The 26,640-nt window shown below is 39.4% G+C and overlaps 1 protein-coding gene across 1 annotated transcript in view; it reads left to right on the top strand.

Moving 5' to 3' along the window:
• Positions 1–5,194: 5,194 nt before the first annotated feature.
• IL34 (interleukin 34) overlaps positions 5,195–26,640 on the top strand; it is an 825,440-nt gene continuing 803,994 nt past the window's right edge. The window contains exon 1 of the mRNA XM_044081308.1: positions 5,195–5,435. The gene's annotated coding sequence lies outside the window, so the exon portion shown is untranslated. The remainder of the gene's footprint in view (positions 5,436–26,640) is intronic.

Below are 26,640 nucleotides of genomic sequence, written 5' to 3'. Positions count from 1 at the left end.
AATACTTACATTAGCATCAGTCATTAAGGTTTTACAGCTACAGACATGGAAAGGGAAGAAACTGGCAAGGTGAATGAAAATTAGCTGGAGGCTGATAAGAAAACATTGGATGGGATGTAATACTGAAATTAAGTGATACGACAGTGGATGCTTAACAGACTGGAAGATGGCAGAAAGAAATTTAGTGTCCATCTGATAGGAAGTTTGTAGATTTATGTATTAAACCTGTGGAACCTGCACCTAGATGGAATACAGTTTGTTTACTTTGTGTGTGTGTGTGTGTGTGTGTGTGTGTGTGTGTGTGTGTGTGTGTGTGTGTGTGTATCTGTCTACATGCACATGCATACATACATGAGTGCAGGTTTGTGTGTGTGTGTGTGTGTGTGTGTGTGTGTGTGTGTGTGTGTGTGTGTGTGTGTGTGTGTGTGTGTGTGTGTGTGTGTGTGTGTGTGTGTGTGTGTGCACACGCGCGGGTATTTCAGAGTGGCCCAGTAGTATTTCTGTTGTTAGGTCAGTGGGTTACTAACTGAAGTCGTTTTCTCAGAAGAAATTTTCTCAGGGGAGGTTATAATATTTTATTTTTTTATTATAATGTTAGTGGTGACCAGATTGCAACGCTTTATAATATTAGCAATGACTGGATTGTACTAGTATTGGTTAAAGTATGGTTGCTATATCACAACAGAGAACATTTTACCCTTCTTCCATTTAAAGAAGAGCAAGAAAAATAAGTTTCTATCTTCTTCAAAAACAAGAATGTTAATGTTCTGAAAATTGCTTCCTGACTTGAGAAACACAAAATATGTCTGTCCTCGGCCAATAACAGACAGAAAAGGGAGACTTGGACAGAGAAGAGTGGAATCGAACACTTCTGAGTATGTACTCCTTTTCGGTGGAGACAGCTTGCAAAGTCTTTTTGTTGAGTAAGGGGAGAGCGAAACTGAGAAATAGATAGAGTAAGAGAAAGATGGTTACATTTCGATAAAAAAAAATGCTCACTTCGCTCCAGGTCAGCTGAATTAATGATTTAAAAGTGGCATTTTTGGACATCATGTGGACAAGTGCAAGTCTGGGAAGTACCATCACTCATTATAAAATAGACTTGTGACAATGAACTCTTTCGATAAGTTTAAGACAGTTTGTGCTTGTCATAGGGGCATTCATCTGGTGGATATTGAAATGTGGCTCATAAAAGGGTTTAGAATGTGACAGGGAGTACTATGAGGTAAGTGAGGTAGGTTGGACACTCAAAGAGCAGAGCGTAACTATAGAATCAGAAAGTTTGCAAGCTGAATGTTTGCTGGAGTCTGAAGGTGAAGGGTAGAGTAAGGTAGCTGTAATGAATGGGAGTGGGTGAGGGTGAGGTAGCTGTAATGGACAGGAAGGAGTAAGATTTGGAGAGAAGTGAGACTGACAGGCGGACAGGAAGGAGTAAGATTTGGAGAGAAGTGAGACTGACAGTTTGAAAGGGTTTGACGTGAGGGGAAAGTGTAATCCAATGAGTAAATCTGGGTTTTTAGTTCTATAATGGTTGTAATTGGGAAAGGAACAGGTAGTAGTGGGTGATGAGGATGAAGGGGAGATGAAGAAAATGGAAAAAGACAAAAAAGAAGGGGAAATTGTTTTGATTAAAGAAGGGTGCCAAAAATGTTACTGGAATTCAGAAGGTAAAAAAATAGCCTTGACTGATTATGTCTTTCGGTTATATTTAGTTCATAGTTATTTTGTAGGCTCAATAAAATCTTGGTTGCTTAATAATTCATAATTGGAGCAGCTCTGAATAGGTGACCAAAAAAGCAGCATTTTGTGGTTTAAAGGAGTGGTGAATGGTGATTGCTCTAAGAAGCAAGGAGAAAGAAATGCTAAAGGAAGTATACATCCAACAAAGGAGAAGATCCCTAATGGAGTTTAAATTTATCAGGAATTGTTTCATTTCATAGGGATCTGTGCTGCTCTCAGGAAGGCTGGGAACATCAGTGTGTTAGCAGGTTAACAGAGCACTGAGTTTCAGAAGTGCTGGGTGATTTCAGCCTGGATTTGATGGGTGGGTGTTTGCTTCTTCTAAGACTCATTGTGAATAACTGTATTTAAGGAAATGTCTTTTGTTGCTTATTCTCCCTCTGCAATTGTTGACTATCAAACCACTGCAGTGACCACTATCACCCAGTCTCTTCTGTTTATAGGGGAAGACCACAACTGATGTGTGACCATCAGCAGGTTGCTTGTTATCTCATGCACATGGCCCCCAGGTCCAGAAGGTGGGGAGTGCACTGAGTAATGTGATAACTTGTAACCCACTTCCACAAGTGACAGTACCTCCATAGTCTCACCTGTCTTGAAGGTAGATGCCTTCATCTATATCTGGTCTTCACTGGCGATTTTCGGCAGAGTGTCCATCATGGGACACCCTCACCAAACATGTTGGAGCTGACACAGCAAAAGAGCTCTTAGCTAAAAGGGGATGAAATCAATATACATACAAAGGGAATGAATAATAATATAACTAATTATGTGTTTTAAGACAGCAGAATTCTAATTTTAGAACATTTGTTTGGAAAAGGGATTTCTCTTATTAGTGACTAGTGTGTATTTGCAAAAGAAGGATGGGGCTGTCAAAAAGGTAGGAAATGCAGGCCTCCCAACTGTCAGTCTTTTGGAGGCGCATTCCTATTTTCAGGCCTGATTTAGGATGTCCCTGTTTTTGGAGGTATGTCCCCTCCACACAATTTTCTGAATCTCACTTATCACATGGGATTTTTGAAGCTGTCAGAATACCAGGCTACATGATCAACATACTAGTGGCAACAATATTTTACAGAAAGAGGACACACATTTTATAACTCTGTTTTTCCAAAGCAAAAGTAAATGACTTTGTTTGGTAGGGTTTTGCAGTGTAGTTCATAAACATATACAGAGTTTAAACTCCCTTTGGTAATATACTTATATTTTTCCACCATTTCTGTCACTCTCTGTTTTTAAGCCTGTATTTCTGAGTAGTAGCTTACATTTCTATTGGAAAAAGGAACAGTCATGTGCCATTTGGTATTCACATTTTATGTTAATTTGGTAACGGATTTGTAAGTAGATGTTCCTATTTTTCAAGGGTCTTGTTCCTGTTTTCTGTCCCTGCAGGCTGAGGGCTTCTAGACCTCAAATTAGTTTTCATTAGATAATAACATTCCAGAAATGTAGGAGCAGGTGGGCTAGCTAGTGTTGTCTAATGGCAATGTATGATAGATGGGCATCGGTGGGGGCAAAATAAGGTTTTCATAGTGACAGGTACAGTGACGTAGAGCAAGTGTGGCAGACAGACTTCTCTCTCTGACACTTTTACCACCATACTATCTGCTGCTTATTCCGGCCTTCTCACATCTTCATCCAAACTGGTTTCTGGATATTTTAAATGTTCCAAAACCTAACTTCTGTACTGCTAGGAAAGTCTTCTCTATAACTGATTAATTATGTGGAATGGTTCCTGGTAACACTATATCAATTGTTACTGAGCTGTTAAAATGTTTGCACACTGTGTTTTTATATCTTTGGCTCTGTATGTCTTCCCATGCAATCTGGATTCCTAGATATTGTTTCATCTTGTGGAGAAAACACTGTTAGATATACTTTAGTTCATCAAAAAGTGAAGTACTGTGCTCTCACACCTGTCATAAAAATCATGATTTCTTGCCAAGCTGCCAGCAGAAACAAGAATTTGCAATATTAGCCCCGCCAATAATTTCTAGTTTGCCATAACACCTACAGGAAGCTTAGGTTAGATATGTGATTCCTGTCGTTGTTGTTGCGCCTTCCACAAAGAAGGAACTTGCCTGTCACAACTGGAGCCAGCAGAAGCCATTTCCATTTGTTGTTGTTGTATACTCATTTAGCTGAGTTGTCTTCCTTGTAGTGGGCTTATCTCTTTACAAAACAATTAAAAGGAGAGATGGCAACTTTGAAAATATGACTTATACAAACACATTTTTTTTATTTTATCATGTTTCTCCCCTGTGGTTTTTAAACCTCAGCTTCTGTTTATAAGCTGTCATTCAGAAGATCACACACTTTTTTTTTTTTACTTAAGCCCCTAATCTCGTTAGACTTGGCAGATGCTGTATTTTATACACAATCAAAGTGGGTGTTGCTACACCAGGGCCATTTGATGCTTGTCTGCTTTCACACACGTATTTCACCAGTTACAGCAAGAACTTTGCTGGCATCATTTTGCATGTGACTTATTCAGTGCAACCTAGAGCTTCTCATGTCTTTGACAGGGAACATCAGTGTAGTACGTCCATCAGCCAACTCTCTTTTCCGAGATAAGTAAGTCAGTATAGTACGATCTTGCTAACCCTTCAGTAATCTGGTCACTAATCAATCAGGTTGCCTAGGTCCCAGTTATAGCTTTATTCCTTGGTGCGATGGAGCTGGCTAAATGATATCAAAGCACTTGGAAAACTACTAGCCATAGACAGTTGTACCAATAGAAAAGGCAGGGACAGAGAGAGAGAAAACACAAGAAGCTCTAAATTACTGATTACAATTACATTGAAAACAGTATTACTGAAGAGAGGCGGAGGAAGACACAGAGAGCACCTGATGCTATTCACTTTAAAGATCTAATATTAATTGGTTTCAGAATAAAGGTCAAAGATTATATTCAAATAACTTGAGTTCAACTAAATAACACAAACCGAAAGATGGAGAAGTGTCTGCAATCTACCAGATATCAGGAAAACCTGATGACACTACCCTTATTCCGGATGTTTTATGGATATTCCAAATGTGGAATTCTAAAAGTGGTAAAACTGAACTTGGCAGTGATAAGTCAGCGGTGATACTGTTTGTGCAGAGCTTAGCTTTGTGGCAATAAAAAGCCTTAAGTTGCAGATATGCGAGACTAGTGCAGAATTTTACAAGTGGTTGCATATTGTTTTCACTTTAGTTTCTAAAATGGCTAGGAGGAAAAGTGTCTTGTTTTGAGATGGCACTAAAAGAAAGATCAATGCATGTGGATTACTGGAAGTGAAACTGAAAATTCTGATGTAATGTTTTACATATAAATTAATTGGTGACAGAAAAACTTTGTGCTCTGTGCAACAAAAGGAACTGTGTGTGCCAGAATTAAGTTCTGCATTCTTTACTGGAAACACAAAAAGAGCTTTTAGGACTTGAACTGCCAAATAAACAGAGACAAAAAACATGACAGATATTTTGGTGTTCATGTAAAACAAGAGTTTGATTTCAATTTATTTTCCTTCCCCAGGGCATGAACAAAACTTACAGGACTTTATAGGATGCAGGGCAGGGCATAATAATGTGAGTCAGATGAGGTCTGGTAACAGAGGAGACTCGATGCATGTAGTGAGACAGGACTGAAAGACATTTAATACTGTCCCTCCACATAATGTCTGCAGACAAGAATCATTAAAAGGACTGTTTATGTAAGTTATTGACATTACCTTTAGAGATATTTACAGTGAACAGCATGTGACTCTGCCTTTAAATTCTGATTTTTAATAGACTACAACTTCTTGTTTTTGTTGGTTTGTACTGCATACTTTGTGTGAGTTTTACGCTGTTTTGTAGGTATTATTTAAAATGTCAGCAGCTGAGTGGTTGTTTTGTTTTGGATAGCTCCTATTGTGTAAATGATTAACTTTAACTATGTATTATTCCCACTGTACCAATGAATTTTAGATGCATCGTCTCTTGTTCTGTTAACTTCTACTGGGTTTGCAGAAGTGCCTTTTCTGTGTTAGAAGATTTGTGGTTGAAATGTTCATGAGGTCTTCATTATTTCACATGATAAGTAGTCATACGTTACCCGTCTTAATGCTCTCTGCACCTGAAACATGAATAAAACACCTGTGTACCATTCACAGCTGGGTGGCTAAACCTTTGCTCATGGTAATGCCATGAAATAATATTTTTAATGTGTGAAGATCAAGGATACGTAGATATCCTTCTTCCACCGCAATATATCCTACAGATGTTTTCTGTGCTGACAAAGTAGCGTTTACTATCAGTTTGGTAACCTTGGTTTATGTTTAGCCTGAATCTCAGAGGTATCCTACTGTTACACAATCTGTGCCATTCCTGGAATGGTAAATTCAGGTTTTTTTTTCCCTTCTAACAAGTGTTTTGTAACTCTCCTGCAAGAACATATGCTCTTCTTTTTACAGATACCAAGCTTTCAGGTCACAAAGGGATTCTTTGGCATTGCTACCTGTCATTCAGATGAGGGACAGGCTTTCTTTAATGTCATGTTGTTAATATTCTTTGGTACATTGAGATAGTCACTGCTATCTTAATATGTGTTCATTTAAAATTTGTCATTACAATGTAGGTACCACTTACATTACATACAGTGCTAAGATATAATTCTAGAATGCCCACATAAATACCTTTTTATTTTATAATTAAAGATTTAAAGATTTATATCAAGACATAGTTTAGTATACCAGAGAAATAAATCATATTATGTTACGCAGATGTTTTTTTTCTGAGGCAGCATGTGATTTTAGCAGTTGATGGTGGTACAGAGTTGTGAGAAAGCTGTTACAACACTGACTTCTTAAACAGTAATATTAAAGGTTTGATTGATCGCTGTTATTTTGGTTACTTTTCCTGCTGCTGGTTTACTAAATATTAATGCAACAGCAGGCTTATTCACCCATCTCATTCATGTACTATGTCATCTTCTCTCATGGCCTCTGCATCATCACAGTTTACTGACATGATGATCAGTTCAGCGGTGTGGTACAGCAAAGGCAGAATGAAGTTAACAAAGAGGTGGGGGGGGTACGAAGCAGAGGGGAGGTACTATTTGGTTATGAATATTTCAGCATCCGACTAGATATACAGGCTTATAATGTTGCCCTTGTTATACTTTTGAAAATTAATGAATAGTGGGAAAAAATAAAGACAAATTAAGCTAGCAAAATGTGCTATAAACTCTAAAAAGAAAACAATAAATGCAATATAATATTATTTATTTATTTATTTTACATTTGTTGACCAGGATAGTCCGACTGGAAACATGTCCATTTTCAGTGGTGGCCCATGGAGAAAAGCTCCAAGATAATAATACACATCGAACATTTAGTAAATGCTAGTTTCAAGCAGATTACAGTCATAAGCAATACCAACATTTAGCACATATAGTACTTATTATAAAACACTTTAACAAAACATAACATTATTTTCAAAGTTAAACATACATAACATTACATTCAGGTTTAAGACACACTGAGCAGCAGTTATACAATTGACCCTTCCTGAAATGGAGTGGTAGAAAAAAGTTAGAAGTAGTTGAAGGTAAGGCACCTAAGAAAGAGAGAGGTCACTAGTCGGGGTTAGTGCAAGGACATAACCAATGAGTTTTGAAGTATTTCTTGAGTTTGTTTTTGAATTGAGTTAGTGAGGGTTCTAGGGTCAAGTCAGCTGGGAGTCTGTTCCATATTTTAACAACAGAGTTGGCAAACAGAGAATCCCCAGCTGAGTAGTTGGATTTGTATGTTTGAACTAGGAGTCTAATGGATGATCGCAGTGGCCGGGTGCTGGTGTAGGGGCTGATAATATTTTTTAGTGCAGGTGTATTTTCTGGTTGGTAAAGGACTTTATGTGCCACTATTAGCTGATTGAACTGCAGTAGGCTTGGCAGTTCAAACCATCCTATGCGATTTAGGTTGTGACAGTGGTGTGCCCGGTAGGCTGTGCCAGTAGCAAATTTGGCAATGTGGTTATAGCAAGATGATAGTTTATTAAGATCTATTTTGTTTTAGTTGGAGAATAGAGGTGAGGCATAGAGAAGAGTTGATAGCAGATGGGAATGGGCAATTGCAGTTCTAGCAAGTGGGGTACGGAAAGGTTTGATTTTGTAAGGAGAGACAAGTTTTTTTATTAAGGGTTTTGATAGTTTGATTGATATGCACATCAAACTTCAAGTTGTTATCAACTATGACACCCAGTAGTTTAGTTTGGGCTTCTGGGGAGATGATAGTGCCATTGTTAGCAGTTATGTTGAAGGTTGGCAGGGGGGTCCTGCATGTGGGGGAGAAGAGGAGAAACTTAGTTTTGTTGGGGTTTAGGATTAGATGTGGATTGGAGAGCCATTTTTCCACTGTATTGAAGATAATTTGGGTTAATGTGAATAAAGTAGCTGGTGAGGTGTCAGAACAAATCAAGGTGGAGTCATCCACATATTGAATGCAGGTAGCATCTGGGATGACTGAATGAAGGTCGTTGATAATGATGGAGAAAAGGAGGGGTCCTAGTATCGAGCCCTGGGGACTCCTAATGTGATGGGTAGGTGAGATGATAGCTTGTCCTGCCATAGGGCTGCCTGTTGCCTGCCCTGCAGGTAGGATTGAAACCATTGGAGTGCATGGTTGTTTAAGGAGAAGGCCTTCAAGGTATTTATAAGCATTTTGTGGTCAACCATGTCAAAAGACTTGGATAGATCTAGAAAGAGTGCTGAGGATAGTTTGTTATTATTGCGATTGTAGATAATGACATATGTGGTTAATGATGAATATATCCCTTACAAATGGTAAAACTGGTGGCTTATCGTTTCACATGGAATTTTTATAAATGAACTGCAATGTCTTTGCAGGTTTTGTGATTTTTAGGAAATATTTAGCTTATGAAAACATATACCACCGTGTTAACTCACTCAGAAAACCTATATGTTCTGGACTAATTCTAATTTCAGTTACATATGACATACCTCACTTATTCTGCATCATAAAATACAAAAAAAATTCTTTCAAATAAAGAAATGTCAGCCTGATGTCTGTTATGTTCTGTTCCTCATGGTTTACTTTCTGTTTCTTTCTTTCTTTCTGGATATTCACCACTACCTCAAAATCAGTGAAGAGAAACATAGAATATAAATGCAGATAAGGAATGCTTGTCTCACCTGGTCTGCCAGTTTCTGTCTATCATATAAGCCACAGATTCTACTTTATGGACACCGTTTTCTCTCTCTGTTGCATAGAATGACTTTATAATTGTCCCATGCACTTTTTAATTCTTTTACAGTTTTTTATTGTGCTTCTTGATTAGAAGTTGTTTCGGAGTTTCACCACTCATAATGTAGAAGAATACTTTCTCCCGTCACCTCCCTGAGCCTCTCTTGCTCTTTCTATGTGCCTTCCACAATGTACTTTTAAATAACTTTTATTGGCGGTGCTTATTACTGGGTAAGCCATGTTTAGAAGTGATGTGTTGTGGGGAGAAGAGAGAGCCTAGTTTATGATAAAAAACAAAGAGTTATTCATGCTGAACTAACTGTTAATAATAATGAAGTAGAACACTTGCACCATACATGTACAGTGTTCAAACAAATTCCCTTAACCTTCATTCTGCAACTATACTATTTAGGATACTACGTTTTTTAACAGTTAATGTAAACAACGCAGAGTTTGTTTTGAAGTCATGTGACCTAATTCTGATTATATGTCCAAAATAAAGCCCATAATTGTCCATCTAACAGATCCTGTTGACTTCTTTGATGTTATAAATAAGTGGCTGAAATATTCATGCTGTACAGATCTAGTGGAGTGCTTACATATTAGGAGCACAAAGATAGTTTTGTGCTTTTCCACTATATAATTAAATGTATTATTAGTTGATGTTTAGGTACTGCTGTTAGGATCGAAGCACTGAGCAGACTAAATTGCTTAGTTAATCTAAACGAGGAATCTCAAATATGCACACAGAATTGCTCTGCTTGTACTACCCAGAAGGTATGTAACACATGACTTTCAGTTCTCATATGTTAATAGATGTCTGTCCTAGGACAGCATCTCCAGCAATTAAATGGACCAAAGAGAAACATCTTCACTAATCACTAGGTGTCAGAAGGTCTTTCTGCAATGATACAGGTGAACTGTACACGGTGTCAACTATGTATGACTTTATGAATGTTTTAAGATAAGACTGTGAGAGATTCACAAAGGGTAAGACTGGCTGAGGTTTAGCGGTACAATGAATAGTTATTGCAGAGTAGGTAACTAAAGTACAGGGCAGTGACATATAGGATGGAAGGTGAGGGAGACACTGAATCTTGGCACATGGCTGAGTTGCTTTAATATTGCAAACAAAAACAAAATTAAAGGATGCAAATCAGTGTTGGTGCACAACTCAATTATATTATTATGCTTATGCTTTCCTCACATTATGCACATGAAATCTTGGAAGACTGTCATGACATGCATATATATGTGCCCCAACATCTTGGCCAAAATCAAATGCAGCACTGCAGATTAATTGCAAAAATCTTTTTTCTGAGTTGCAGTTTAGACTGTAGGAGGCACATTCTGAACAATTTGTACTGAGTGGCAAGCTATTACCATTCACAGCCATCGGTTTTATGTTTTTTTTCCCATTTTGATCTATTTTGGGGAGGGGAACAAGAATGAAGAGGGCAATGTTATCTTGCCCATCCTCTGAGGGACGGAGGTGCTGAGGTTCACCACAACACCTTAAGGTTTACTGTACCTGGTGCAAGGATTGGTTGTGCAGTAATAGCCAAGAAAGCGAAAGTGCTGTAGTCAGAATTGGCACATATGTAGAGGTATGTATGTAACAGTAGACCAGTGGAGTAAGGGTGCCTGTCAGCTGCTTAGGGTAGGGGTGAGAATAGGGCTAACTAATCAAATCCATGATGACTGCATGGATGGAACTGATACCTAGTGATCACTGCAATGTCAGTGGTGCAACAGGTAGCACACTTACCTTTGGTACAAAAGGTTATGGGTTCTATTACCAACCAGACTGATGGATTGCCAACACTGCAGGGCAGCATAAGGAAGGTGCTGCACTCCTAGCATATCGTCTTTCAGATGCGATGTTAAATTAAGGGCCCCGTCTGCCTGAGTTGGTAGTAGCTCAGGTGGATGTTAAAGATCCCAAAGCACCTATCAAAAGGAGTATGGGAAGTTCCCTGGTTCCCTTTTCAAATTTCCCCTATTACTATAAACACCAACTCAGGTCTCTCCTGAAAACAGGCTAATATAACCTAGTTGGAGTAACCTAGTCAACAAAGGATAAATATATAAATAAAATAAAACAACCAGGTCTCACCCATGAGGAATGAAAGCGACAGCTAGGTAACGGGAGGTCTCAAGGTTGGCAGGTGGTAGGGAATCTGAGTCTCATTCCTTCAGTCTATTCAGAATATATTTAAACATTTGTAATACCATATAATAAGCTGATGTCAGGAAAGGGTGTGCTGGAGTGTGGTACAACAAAAGTGAAGTGCCATCTAGAATCTAAATTTTAATAGATGCCAGAGAGTACTTAATACAAGATTTTTCTATTTGTTGAGCTAGGACAAAGGTATTAAACTCCCAGCCAATAGGTCAGATATAACCAAGTATATAATTCATGGCCAATGGAAAGACATTGCAGTTGTGAAACAGCCTGGCCTGTGAGAACAGTTTGCAGAAAAGCCAAGATATGAATGAGTCTGTACTGTTAAAGTCTTATTCAGACCTTGACTGTTGCTAATCTTTGAGCCGTCATTCATTCATTTTTCACTTACCCACTTTATCTTGATTGTGATCCAAGTTAGGATAAAGTGGTAGCTCAAGAATGAATAAACATTATTAGAAACCTCCCTCTCAGACAGTTATAGGATATAGATAGCCAACTCATGTCCTTTTAGTATGTGAGATAGGCATTTGAGATCAGTTGCCCAGAGGAAATTATCTCAGTGCTTACCCAAGCTGTTAGCAGGAACATATACTCCTTATGTTAAGCAATTACATTCCTGTTAAATGTTAGTAAGACACCAGATATATCTGTGCTAGTGGCACAAACACACACTGATTACAACAGTGATACCTTCATTGTTTATTGTGATCAGGATTAGGGGTAGAATTCTATGGCATTATTTATTTCCTTTTCTTCACCATCACACATCAGGGATGATCACTGGGGTGGAGTGGTAGTCTATGTACAAAAAGATAGTGCATTGTAGTCTGAGATTAGACATTGCTTCATTCTGTTCTTTTTAGGTGCTTGAGGTTGGAGGTGGCTAAATAACAGCAGCAAGATGAAATTCATTACTGTGACATTATTTATTTTTACTTTGTGAAAAATGTTCACACATAGGATTAAGGCTATGACCAGTTAATGAGCTACTTATTGTGGTACATTCCCTCAGCCTTCAATTGGGAATTTGGGCTAGGTTCCTCAATGGTGTCCTGGACTGCATGCCTAGTAAATACCTATGAACCTATAAACCTACAGCACACTGCAGGTGATCACTAAAGAAGATGCAGTTTGTGTGTGAAAGAAAAATAGCAATCAGTTGATCATAATTAAATGATGTTTGAAATGGCTTAATAGGAACTGGGGAAGTGCATATGCCTCTGAAAACAGCATGTTGAGATATATTAATGTGGATATTGTTGCGCTTTTATCATAAGCAACATCAGATGGGTACACAAAATGTGGCTACTTTTGGGGGTGAAGTAGGGAGGGAGGATGGATATGAAAATACAGGATAGATAAACGATTGCTTTTGAGTGATAATTAATATGGCCTATTCTGTGGAAGGTGAAGCAAAGTATTGGTAAGTAACATGCTGAAATACATTACTATGGCCTTTATATTTTGAACTTGTTTCATAGTCAGGCATCAGAATTGTACACATATAGTTACTATTGTTTAGTGTGGAGGCTATCTGTGTGTTCTATTTGCATTCATTCTGTTAAATTGCTTAAAGTCATTGTAATTTTTCTTATCTGCTTTTTGTACCTTTTGTGCATGTATTTATATTTGGAGCATGCTTCTTAGACTGCCACTGAAAAGGGGCAACCAATACTCCAATGAATAATCCCAGTAAATAAATACAAATAAATAAATAAATATGTGTGGTGAATAACTCACTCAGTTAGTAATCCAGTCATTAGAGTTTCATACTTTTTTTATTCAGAAAATGCATGTTGATGCAAAAACCTTTTGTTTTATTAAGTTTTAAGAGAATTAGAGTGATATTAAAAAACTCTTCCAGATTTTGAGCCCCTTTTCCCCTCATTCCCCCTCATTATTTGTAGCTTTCTTCAGAATTCTCTGCAAAGAAGCTGAAAACTATGCCTGTGGATCCTGTTTGAATGACTTTTCGGATAAGTGAAAAGCCGGTGCTTTAAAGGCTCAGGAGTACACTGTAGGATTGAAAAATGTCTGTCATAAGGCTTAGGTGTGTACTGTAGGATTGCAAAATGTCATACTGTGAATTTGTTTGGGTGTAGGTGATAGTTTCAGAAAGCTTTAGTAAATATAGACACAGGTTCATTGGAGTGTCAGTTGTTTACCACAATGAAGCATTTGATACCATTCCAAAGTATCTGTGAGGTAAAATGTCTTCCTTACAGTCAGAAGCATAGTTAGGGAGGGCAAAGGTTTCAGGTGATGCAGATGGTAGCTGCTAATTGGTGGTAGTGCAATACTAGCATTTAGTTTCTGAGTGCCAGTAAAACGTGCAGTCAGGACTAAATTGCTATGGCTTCACCATTGTGTGTGGTATTCAGAATGAATGTAGCAATACATTTGTAGCAGGTTGTTTACTACTATTATTCTGTAAGAAAAACTTCTGGGCTCCTTGGAGGATGTTTTATCCCCTTCCCAAGTTATCAGAGAACTTTTTTTTTTGAGATGAGAAGTGGGTCAACTGATCAGGGAGCTATAGCAGTGCAACAATAGCAAGTTATGTCTCGCCTTACAGCTTTGTGAACAAATTGCCTTTTTTGGAGTTTGATTGTCTTTTTTTTCCAAGTGTTTCTTAAAATTTTAAACTGTTGATATAGAGTAGGAGAGACTGATTGTCTATGGTATGTGCAGATGCTATCTGTAGAGATCATAAAGGCTTTTAAGAAGTTGCATTATCCATAGTGGCTGTGCATATTTTATTTTGAAAGATTTTAAGAGAGCTATACAATCCAGCATCTCATGTATAGCTTTGGACAGATGGTCTAAGATGCACTATTTAGTGGACTGCTTAATGTGTACCACCTGTTCTTAGTTTATTTTTTTGCAACTTCTAACTCTGATGTACTAATGAAGTGGTGTGACCCTAATCAAGGGAGACCTGATGGAAAAGGTTACACAGTGGCTGCTGATGGGCTCTGAGACTATGCTAGAGGCTTGAGTGTTAGAAGGGTTAGAGGAGAGGAACCATCTAAATTACTGTACTTAGTAGTTCTCTGATTGTGAGTGGGGGGTAGTCATTAGTTGAGTGAGGCTGCAGATTTATACAGGCTTGTCTTCAAGTCTGAGCATATTCTGGTAAATTCCCCAAAGCATAGCAGCTTGTCCTTGGTAGATTCACCCATTCATGCTGGGGTATCTCCAGGAGAATCTATGATTTATTTGGCAGAATATAGATAATTGATTTCTAGGGGCCTAGTGAAACATTAAGTAAGAAATAATGCCCAGCAATATGGGCATTACAGGAAAATAACACATTACTCAGGAAGGCATTATTGTTCTTAGAAAATGGATTACCTGTGGATATGTTTTTCATATTATTATTAACTTTTTATTACTAAAATAAAAGTGTAGGATTTGAAGCAAAATAGTTCCTCTACAATAATCCTTGTCATACAGCTTTTGTCTCAACTGACATAGAAATATGAATTTAATTTACCTATATAATGTCACTTTGTCCATTGCTTCCATATATACGTGCAAACACTCACACAGACACACAGAGACTTAATACACACAAAACACACACACACATGCACGCACGCACACATGCAAACATGCACACAGATCCATAGCCACAAGCAGATGCATGCGCGCACACACACACACACACACACACACACACACACACACACACACACACACACACACACACACACACACACACACAGACATGCAAACCAAAGACAAGCATGCACACGCACACACACAGTCAGAATTTGTGTTTTAAAGTTTTTTTGGTTGTCTAAAATAAGAATTGTTTTCTATTAAAGTGCTCAATAGTGAAAATGGTCTGTATGTAAATATTTCAGGATTTAAGTAGATAATATGTAAAGCATGTATATATTTACTAGATGTATAGGCTGTTTCATTGCTTAATTAAGAAAGAGAAATAAGAAGAAATTGTCTCCCTTCTCCCCTTTAGTTATATTCAGATAACTTTTTTTTTATTTCATTGAAAACATTTGCTGCCAGTTGAGTTAGCAACTGAAATAAAAAGGTGTCAGAATTTTAGCTTTTTTTCCTCATTTAGCACTTTGATTTCATGATGTCAGTAGGTGCTGTCATTTTCCACTCTGCTCTCCCTGCTCACTAATTAACTCCTTTGGAAATCTGGGTGACCTCTGGGGTTTTCATTTTCTAACAATTATTATATAAGTATGTATACTGAAAGATTACCTAGTAGACAAGGGAAAGTTAAGCAGTTCTTTTTAACACTAACCACCTCACAGTTTCTGTAATGAGATTTGTCTTGTCAATACAATGTGTAGCCAAGAAAGAAGACTGCTTTTTTTTTTAATGGGGAACTTGAGCTATGCTTGCTATTATTATAGGATGTCAAGATTGTACACCAGGACAAATGCTTAGATCTAATCTCCCTTACTCCATGTCTTGGGCAATAAGATTAATATTTTTAGGCTTGATGAATTTGTCCATGGGAGATGAAAGGAAGAGGATAAAATCAGTCAGTAGAGCAGTCCATGATACTTGTTAGGAGATGTTCAGCCTTGAAGGTCAAGATTGGGATGAATATTCCCTGACCTAATAAGACAAAGATATTTCAAAAATATAACTAAAGTTTATAACCATGCAACACCAAGAGTTTTTATATATATATATATATATATATATATATATATATTTTTTTTTTTTCTGGGCTACAACACTGATCTCCATAGACCTTTTTTAGACGCAGTCTGATTAAGTGACTTGCTTAGAGTCACCACAGAGTTAGGCAACTGAGGCCGAGGGAATCAAACATTGTATCACCACACCATGGGAAACAGCTTGTTAGCAGTTCCTTAATCCTCTAAGCCAACTGCATCAAACTATGTAGCTCGCATGGCATGGGTTTAGAGACTCTAATGCTCAGCAAGAAAGGGTGGCTCACTGGATCCTGGTTGCATAATGTGGAGCAGGTCAAAAGTCACTAATGTAGGACAGATTATTAGTTGGATGCGTTCTTGGTAGTATTAATGGATGGTCTGGTTACCAGATGGTGTAGTAAGTTGCCACCATGACAGGAAGAGGAGGAGACAACAACTGTGGTACAAAGCAGTAGTACTGCACAAGAGGAGTGGGGGGACTAACAAATGTCATGGTGGTTTGGAGGTGTTTCCACTCTGGCCTCTCTTGACTATCCAGCCAAGCTGTTTACTTGGCATAATTTGTTCCCCTGGCGTGAGAGACATATGGCCCATTTGTTTCTCTGTGGGTGATGGAACTAGGAGTGGTGCAGTCATTTTTTGCAGGGATTTTTTTTAACTCTAAGATATCAGATGTACCGGCTTTCCTGCATACACTGCGTGGGTACAAAGTGGAATATTGTAATATTGCCCCTTCTCCACAGTTACATTACCTCTTCTTGTCTCTGTTACATGCCTGCCCAGAATTCCACACTCTTGTGCTCTTTATTTATTTTTATTTATTTATTTTACATTTGTTTACCGGGGGAGGTCCAACTAGACAGAGCTGTCCATTTTCAGCAGAGGCCAGGGGAGGAAAGAACAATTGCTAACATACTATACATAAGAGATTTACACATTCAGTTATAAAAATATAGCAGACAATAACATATGATTGCATAAGATATTTACATAAGCATAGTGGTTTAGACATACAGTTAAAAGTATAGCAGGTAGTAACATTTGATTGTTGTTCATACAGTATGTTTAGTAGAGATAATCGTGAAGATGTACTGAAGATAAGACAAGAAAGGAAAAACTAAAAAAAGGAAGAGAATATAGACAAGTTCATATGAGGTGCATTGACATTTTAAGGGAAAGTTTTTCAACTTAGTCTGCAGGAAAGTTAGTTGGTATAGATGGGACAGTGGGGAGTAGGTGGTAGTGAGTTGGTAAGTAAGGTGTGATAATATATAGTACATCTGTGGGAGTTTTAAAGAGGTTGGATAGTGGGTAGGGGAAAGGTATTAAAATATGTCAGCCAGGTGCTAGGCAGTTGCATGTCCAGGAGTTGTTTAGGTGGGAAATAAGCTGTTTTTTGAAGATGGTTTTATTAGGTTGCACCCTGATTTGTAGTGGTAGGGAGTTCCATGTCTTGGCAATGTTGCTAGAATACAGGGAGTCACCAAAGCTGTAATGGCTTTTGGAGATTGTGATTAGTGCCTTGTTAGTGGATCTAAGTTCTTAGTTATTGGAGTAGAGGATGATTAGGTCTTGTGAGGCTGGAGTTTTGTCAGGTTGGTACAGTATTTGGTGAGCTAGAAGAAGTTGGTTTAGAGCTAAAGTGTTAGAGAGCTCAAGCCAGGAAAGCTGTTTTAGTGCATGACAGTGGTGGAATTAGGAGGACTTTGTGGTGAATTTTGCTATTTTGTTGTAGCATACTGATAACTTGTTTAAATTGCTCTTGTTTAGATTAATTAGGACAGGAGAAGCATACAGTAAGGTAGAGAGAAGATGGGTACGAGCTAGGGTAACTTTACTGTTGCTGGTTAGGAAGTTTTTACATCTGTAAAGAGTACCTAATTATTGCTGATTTTGGTTATTGTATGAGCTATGTGTTTGTATTGTATGTGTTAGTATTAGCTGGCAGTTTGTTAGCCATCTTTCAATGGATTTAAAGGCTTCTTGGGTCTTGATCTGAAGTTGCTGGAGGGTGGGGGCAGAGCAGATTAAGGTGGAGTTATCAGTGTACTGAACCAGGTTTGCTAGAGGGGTGGCTTTATGAAGATTATTTGTAAATATAGTGAAAAGTAGGGGTCGTAGGACCGATCCTTAGGGTACTCTTAGTTTTACAGGAAGTAGGGGCGAAATGGAGTTTTTCCACTGAACAGTTTGTTGGCATTGGGAGAAATAGTCCTGAAACCATAACAGAGTGGGGATAGTTAATTTTAATTCTGAGAGTGATGTTATTAGTTTTGTATGGGAGACTGTATCAAATGCCTTTGTTAAGTCAAGGAAAACTGCAGACACTAGTTGGCCATTGTTGCGTTGCATATTTACTAGGTTACTAAAATGGATGAGTGCAGTAGTAGTGCTATGGTTTGGATGGAATCTGTGTTGTTTTGGCAAGAATATTGTTGGAGAGCAGATGTGTTAGGACCTGGGTGTGGATAGATTTTTCCATTATTTTAGCCAGTGGGGAAAGTATAGCTATAGGGCGGTAGTTTGTTAGGTCAGTGGAGTTGCCCCCTTTGTGAATTGGTATAATGTAGGAAATTTTCCAGAGAAGTGGCACTTTTTGTTCTGAGATTGATCTGTTAATGATTATAGAGATTGGGTAGGAAATGGCTTTGGAGGCTATTTGTAGGAATTTGGCAAGTAGTTTGTCTACTGATAATGTGGTGGGTTTAAGTTTGGTTAGGTGTCTATAGATTGTGTAGGTTGGTACAGGTTGAAGGGTGAAGGAGTTACCATTATTTGATAGGTTATATAGTATAGTGGGGGTTGAGGAGTGTGGGTCTGTTGACACCTTTATTATAGAGTTGGTAAAGAACTCATTGAATTGGGTGGCTGTGTTTATAGAGGTGGTGTCTATGTTTGGATGAGGAGTTGGTGATTTACCTCATTGGAGAATACTGTTTATAGCGGCACAGTACTTTTGTGGGTTGGTATTATGCTTAGTTTGAATTTCACTATAGTGTTTTTGTCTAGTTTGATTTGTTTTTTACAGTGTTTCTCAGTTGTAAGAATGTTTGCCTATTAGGAGTAGTTCTGTTTTTGCACCAGATATCCCATGCTTTGTCCCTTTGTTTCATAAGTTGCCTAGTGCTTTTGGTAAGCCATGGGGCATAGATGGTTTTAGTGCAGGTCTGTCTTGGTGGAGTAGGTTGGTTTAGAAGGCCTAAGAAGATAGTGTTGAAATACTCAACTGCTTCATCTAAAGGATGTGTTAAAAGAGGGGACCAGTCAGAGTGTTTATGGGCTGTGTTAAGGTCATCATCCCTGAAGATTTTAGTGTATCTGATGTGTTTAAGAGAGCTAGTTCTAGTGAGTTTAGTTTGGTCTCCGATGAAGAAGGTTGGGAGGTGGTCGCTTATAATGTTGGGTAGTGTACCAAAATTATGGGTGGAAGATGGGCGCTTGGTGAGAATCCAGTCTAGTATTGATTCTTTTTTTTTGAGGTTTTGTCTACCCTAGTAGGGTTTTGTATAAGCTATGAGAATCCATAAAGGTTAATATGATTTGAGGGGTGGGGTGATTTAAGTGAGGTCCATGAAGTCACCTAGTGTAATGGTTTCATGGGGGATGGTTTCTGATGTTCATTGAAGAAGAGATTCTAGGGTTTTGATGTTATCTCCTGGAGGGATATATGATCCTAAGACATTTATCTGTTTTTGTTTAGTCTTACCTTTGCAAATAGGATGTCTGCATTATTAAATTGATAGATTTCTATGTTAAATAGTTCAACACTGATGTTGTTCTGATATAGGAGAGTGACTCCACTTTCTCTTTTAGCTGTACGGTCTTTTTGTAGCATGCTGTAACCAGGGGGAAGTACTTCTTCATTTTTAATGTGTGGTTTAAGCCATATTACTTTGAGGAAGATAATGTCAGGTAAGTATAATGCTATGGTTGCATGAAGCTCAGTGGTTTTGTTAAGGATACTTCTTATGTTATGATTTATTATTAGAATATTGGATTTTCTCTTAAGTAGGCTAGTATTGGTTCTAGGCTGATTCTGGTGATTTGTAGGACTTGTTATTGGACCTGGGTTGGGGTTGATATCACCGCTACATAGTAGGCGAGAGGCAATGTTTATTATGGTTTGTAGGCATTTGGAGAAGGTTATGTCACATTGTATGGATACCCTAGATTTGCTTTGCTAATGGAGGAGTTTGTAGGGGTGTTGATCATAGGTGGTGTGGTTAAAGAGTGACAGTAAGATGAGTAAGGGGTAGTTAATGAATGTTGGAAGTGAGGTTGAGGTGGGGTGACTTATGTTGAGGATCATAATGTTGTTCAAGTAGGGTAAGGTTAGATCGGCTGTGATGGTGAGTGCTAATGTTAGGATTATTTGATGGGAGTACATGTTTAGTTTGTCAGAAGTGATAACCCTGTGGAATGTGTAGGGGTCCTGACAGTATATAGGTAGGATGGATTGTAGCAACTTGAGATTGGGGAGGTACTATGTGTAGAGTGTGCAATATGAGAGTAAAGGAGGGGGTGGTGGTGGTGGTTTGTGTGATTGGCTGATGGATAGGGGTTAGGTGTGGGTGTTAAGGTTAGGTATAAATCAAATGAGCTAGGGGTGGGTAGGAAAGAGGGTAGGGTAGGGGAGCGGAATGAGACCTAGCAAAGTGAGGGAGAGTGAAGTCAGCAGAGCTCTACCTAGGAAGTAAGAACTGGAAAAAAGTATCAGGAGACTAACTAAGTAATGAAGGTAAGCAGCATTGTACCTTAATGGCAGGTATTATGCCAGTTACTGTGTTCCACTATTTATTCACAGTGAATGGAAAAATAACTGCTTTGAAGGGACTTGGGTGACTTTACAGTAGACCGAAATATTGGAAAATTTAAATAACTGTAGAGCACTGTCCTGCTTACAAGATGAGCTACTTATCTGGGCTAAGATTCAGTTGTTTGGTGGTGTTCTGCTGCCAGCTAGTGGCAGTTAATTGCAATGGCAGGGATGGGAAAAACGTGGTGGGGGGAGACCTTGCAAGTGTGCACGTTAAGCCAGTATAATAAAATTAAGCACTAAGAACTAGATGCAGAAATTAGTTAACAGGGAATACACCTACATAAGAATATTTCAGAGAGTAAAAGTCTCAGTAGTGACTCATTTTGCCCTCAGTTGTTTGAAGAATAATTTTCAGAAATTCTTCTCTGGGGGGTGGACAGCCACAAGTGAAGTATAGCTAGAGCTGTATGAAAAAGGAGACAAAAAAGAGATGTAACAAAGTCTTGTTGTGGGTAAACAATAGTAAATAATTAACAAGAGCAAAGTATTGGCTTGAGGAAAGCTGTGGGTGCATGTGCGTGAAAGGTAAGGATACTATTATGAGGTAATGTACATGCCAGGTAAGTGAGCACAACATTAATTCACACTTGCGACCAGGCACTGGGGTCTGTCACCCACAATATAGTAACAGTACAGATAATAAAGAGGTTTTAAGGAAATAATATGGTATGTTTATAGTATGTTTATTTAAGTTCCATTTATTTGAAGGATTATTTCATTGAAGGTTGCCAGTAAAATAAATAAATAAATACATAAATAAATAAATATAAATAGGAATTTAAAAAAATCTGTAGTGTATGTGTACTACATTTATTATATCTCCCTTTGAATAGCTGTGGCTGTTAGGATGTCCTAGCTCCACCTAGCTGTACATCTGCTCTAAACCTTCCTGTTACTTCACTACCTTTCCCATTACTTCCACTGTTCTCTCGACCTTTAAAAATATGTTTCTACATTAAACTGCTAATTTATTTACAGGTTTCACGGCTCTCCATACCTCCATCTTCTTTCACACTCTCACGATCTGTGGCACATACATATTTCACCTGACAATATAGCCCATTCTACTGATTTTCTTTTTGGAGCCATCTGTTTTTTCTGGCTCAACCCATTTCGTTCGCCATCACTACACTCGAGCTCACTCTGGTCCCCTACCCTACCTCCATTCCCAACCACCCCAATCTCTTTAAAGATATACCTTATCCAACTGACCTCCCCCCCCGAATCAACCAGTCATCATCACCCTATTGCAAGTCACTCTCCACCCACTAAGCCAACCAAACAACTCTTTCAGTACATCATGTTACATCCTTCCTACTTCCCTCCCTCTATTGTCACGTCATCTTCAATCAAGCCTCCTCCACTCCCACACTCTACTACTACACTCTTTTATCCTGCTACACCCAAATCATACCTCTCTGACACTCGCCCCTTCTGTTTCTACCTCCCTCATATCTCATATTAACTCACCCTCTCTCAATCCTTACCTTCCACATCATGCTTTTCAGTATACTGACAACCTCTATTCTACGTTTCCTTTCCTACTTGACCTCCTATTACACCAAACTTTCTTATCTAAAACCATCACCAACTCTCTCCTAAGCATCCAACAGCCAAAACCTCACACTGTCATCATCAATGTCATCCTCTCTGTTTAACTTCTCTTATCTCGTCTCTTCAAAACCAAAGTCTTATCTCTCACCCCCCTGATCACTCCCAGATGCAAACTAAAATATTACATCTACAGCTGCTAGATGCCCAAACTCACCTTATTTGCTAGGATTCTCCTCCTAGCTGGTGACATACACCCTATTCCAGGTCCCTCCACATCACCACCTACTTCTATTCAAACAATATCCTTCCCCATCTTGTCAGCCTCCTCTTCAACCCTCTCCTCCTCCCCTAAAACCTTATCCATATTATCTATAAATATTCAAAGTCTGCTAAACAAAACATCTGAACTTCACACATGCATTTCCCATTATACTCCGCATATCTTAACCTTGTCTGAAACCTGGCTCAAACAATTACATTTTACCCTAGGCTACGATATTTAAAACCAGGATAGAATCTTAAAAAAAAAAAAGGAGGTGGGGTAGCCATACTGTGCTCTGAACAACTCAACCTCTCCCCCTTATCCATCCATCCACCTGATTTTCACCTTGCTGAACTATTAATACTGGACTGCCATATAAACACCCACAAAAAATTGGGTCTATATTAGTACATTGAAGTATTGCTACTTGAAATGTACTAATATCGAACCCTTTGCATCGAAAGCTGAAAATAGCGAAGCTGCAGAATATCAAATACTTTCCTAGGGAAAGTATTCAATGGGCCGTTTCTGCAGCTTCACTATTTCCTCGACTGTGGAGCGAAGGTTATGGACCGGATTAAGGTAAGTGTACGAATGAAGGTGATTGTGTGATAGGGACCTTAGGGTTAGGGAGCAGGTAAGGTGAGTGTGTGATAGGGCCTTTAGGGTTTGGGACTGGGTAAGGTGAGTGTGCGGTAGTTACGGACCTTAGGGTTAGGGTTGGGTTAAGGTAAGTGGATAGCTAGTAGTGTATGTATGGTTTAGTGTAGGGTTTTTTTGAAGTGTATGTGTGTGGATTATGTATTTTGGTGTGCTTGTGTTGTGTGTATGTTTGTTCTGAGTGTTCGATGTTGTGGTGTTTTGAGTGAAATGGTTTGATATTAGAACATTCGATGTAGTAATACTTCGATGTTCTAATATAGACCCAAAAAATTTGCTATTACATCACTATTCCACCTGGCAAAAACATCCCTATTCTTGAAAACATACTGTCATGGATGTCACAAAACATATCCTATGAAACTATAATACTGGGCAATGTGAATATTGACCGAAAACCACTAAGTGCAAACTTCCTTGTCCAAAGCATCAGTCTCTTTGGATTTACTCAGCTCATCACAACCCCATCTCACTTGAATAAATATTCCAACTCTGGTACTTTCCTAGACTGGATACTGACTATCAACACACACCTCTGTCATAAACCCACTACACTTCCTGATACCTTAAGTGACCACTTACCCATCTATACCCTAAACATTCTCCACAACTACACAGACCTCATCTTTACAAAAACTGCATAAATTCTCTAGCTTCAACTCCACAGCATTTAATGAAAGACTCTTGTCAATAAATTGGTCCTGCCTGCATATTCTTCCAATTAATGACACTGTGCTAAAATTCAACAACATCTTCTTAGACATTTTTAACACACCTGATACACTTGTAATAGGTGACTCTATCATCAGGCACACTGATGTCCCGCTCACCAGGCTGAACAAGGAGAGGGTCACGGTGAGCAGCCTGTCGGGTGCTAGGATCCGCCACATAACACAAGCACTCAGGTCACTCCAAGGCAAGTACAAATATGACTCAGTCATTGTCCATGCTGGTGTGAATGACCTGAGATGTACCTCCCTGGACTACATGAAAAGAGACATAAAGAAGCTCTCTGAGCATGTAGCCCAGGCCGGTATGACCCTGACCTTGAGTAGCATCTTACCCTCACCAAGAATGATGCCACAATATGAAGACAAGATGATCAATTTCAACAATTGGCTTAAGTACTGGTGTCATTCAAAGGGGATCCAATGCCTGTCAGCTTGGGATGATATGCTCGACAAGCCACGATGCTTCGCTAGGGACGGCTTGCACCTGTCACCCCTGGGCTTTTGGATATTGGCAAAGGCCCTTGCTACCCCCATAGTGCCTTTTTTAGGCAAGGCTCAAAAGACAAACCCACCTCCATAGGTATCACAAGGGATAAGAAACTAAGAGTAATGCTACTCAATGCCAGAAGTCTAAACCTCAAGATGCATGCATTCGAAACTCTCCTTAGCATGGAGAACATCGATATCTGTGCAGTAACAGAAACCTGGTTCAGGGCTCCCGAGAGCACCCCAGCACTACCAGGTTATACCTCATACCATGCTTTTCGGCCCCAAAACTTGGACCGAACCACAAAAGGAGGGGGAGTATTGATATTCATCAAAGATACCCACACCTCCAGGTTGGTGGCAAAGCACGAAGCATCAGAGACTATCCATGTGCAACTAACAGTGGGTAAAACTGCCTTCCAGTTTATAGCCTGCTACAGACCACCCTCCCAAACCCAGGAACCCCACTCAGCCTTTCTGAGAACACTGGAAAATATGAAGGTCTCTCCAAACACCATTATATTGGGCAACTTCAACTACCCAAGCATAGACTGGGAGCATTACTCTAGCTCCAACACCCTAGCCCAAAGGTTCTTAGAATTTATAAACTCAAATGCTATGGAACAACTTGTTACCACTCCCACAAGAGGGGAAAACATACTGGACCTGATCATCACCAACATGGGGACTCTATGCTCCAGACCAGAAGTGTATCCCTCACTGGTAAGATCAGACCATAAACTAATCTCACTGGATATTCACATCCCGACCCCACCCCCTGCCCAGAAAACCACAGTGAAAAACTTCTCTAAAGCAAATTTCACACTCCTCAAAACCGAGGTGGAATCCTTCAAAGCCCCCGGGCCTGTGGAAAATACGTCCCAGACCGCAGAATCCTTTATAAATGCATTCTATGAACACCTTCAGGAATGCATGGATCATGCAATCCCAAATAAAACCAAGACCCAATCCTCCAAAGGCAGACATCCTGTCTGGTGGACCCCAGCCATAAACAAACTATACAATAGAAGGAGGAAGCTACTAAATGATAGAGCAAAATCCCAAAAAGGGAAGGCATCACTGATCAGTATTAGCAAAAAACTATGGGCACTCATAAAATTGTCTAAGGCCAGCTTCAAGAGAAAAATTGCACAGGACACTTAGGATAATTACAAGGCTTTCTTTAGTTATGTTAGGAACCTGGGTGGTACTTCCCAGATATGCTCAGAATTAGTCCAAAATGACAAAAAATACACTGAACCCACAGACATTGCCAACATCCTAGCTGACAGGTTCAGTGCAAACTCCCCCCCCCACCAAAAGGGCAAATATCTATCCCAGCAGAGTGCTGCCCCCCCCTGACATCTCAGATGCTCAGGTAAGAGCCGCCCTCTCCAAAGCAAAAAACACAGCATCAATGGGACCAGACGGTGTCCCGGGCTGCGTCCTACATGAACTCCAAGAAGAGCTAAACCCAAACATAAAACTACTGTTCACTCTCAGCCTTACTACAGGATATGTGCCCAAAGAGTGGCGTACAGCAACAGTGGTCCCTCTCCATAAAGGTGGTGCCTCAACAGATCCTGGAAACTATCGCCCCATAAGCCTGACTAGCTTGGTCTGCAAAGCTATGGAAAGGATCATCATGGACCTCATAAATAAAGATATTGGGGACCTACAGACACTGGAACCTACCCAGTTCGGCTTTGTTAAGGGCACATCCTGCCTCTTAAACCTGGTTGATTTCTTTGAAACAGTCACCAAGGTCATTGACGAGGGGAAGGTGGTCCACACAGCCTACCTGGACCTCGAAAAAGCCTTCGATACAATACCCCACTCGGGCATTATAGATAAGCATACCAGCTTAAATATAAACCCCTATGTCACTAGATGGATTGCAAACTGGCTCAAGGACAGAACCCACATGGTTAGAATTGCTGGAGCCATGTCAGACTCCAAACCAGTTATAAGTGGTGTCCCACAAGGCTCAGTCCTGGGACCTCTCTTGTTCGGTATATATTTCTCGGAGGTACAGGCCAACATGGAAGGACTGTGGCTGACCAAGTTCGCAGATGACTGCAAACTGGGCGCCATAATCGACTCTCCAGCTGACACAAGCATCCTCCAAAAGGGCCTCATAGAAACAGACAACTGGTGCCAGAGCCATGGCCTCAAGCTAAATGCCAAAAAGTGTATAGTCATCCCCTTTGGCAAAAACAAAGTGCCCACAAATTACCACATAGGTGGTAATCCATTAAGTACAGAAGAAGTAATTAGGGACCTGGGGACCCAAGTTGATAGCAATCTCTC

Source organism: Protopterus annectens, chromosome 8.part0 (assembly GCF_019279795.1).
Source record: "Protopterus annectens isolate FY-2018-M chromosome 8.part0, PAN1.0, whole genome shotgun sequence".
NCBI lineage: Eukaryota > Metazoa > Chordata > Ceratodontiformes > Protopteridae > Protopterus > Protopterus annectens.
This window is presented reverse-complemented; position numbering and strand designations above follow the sequence as displayed.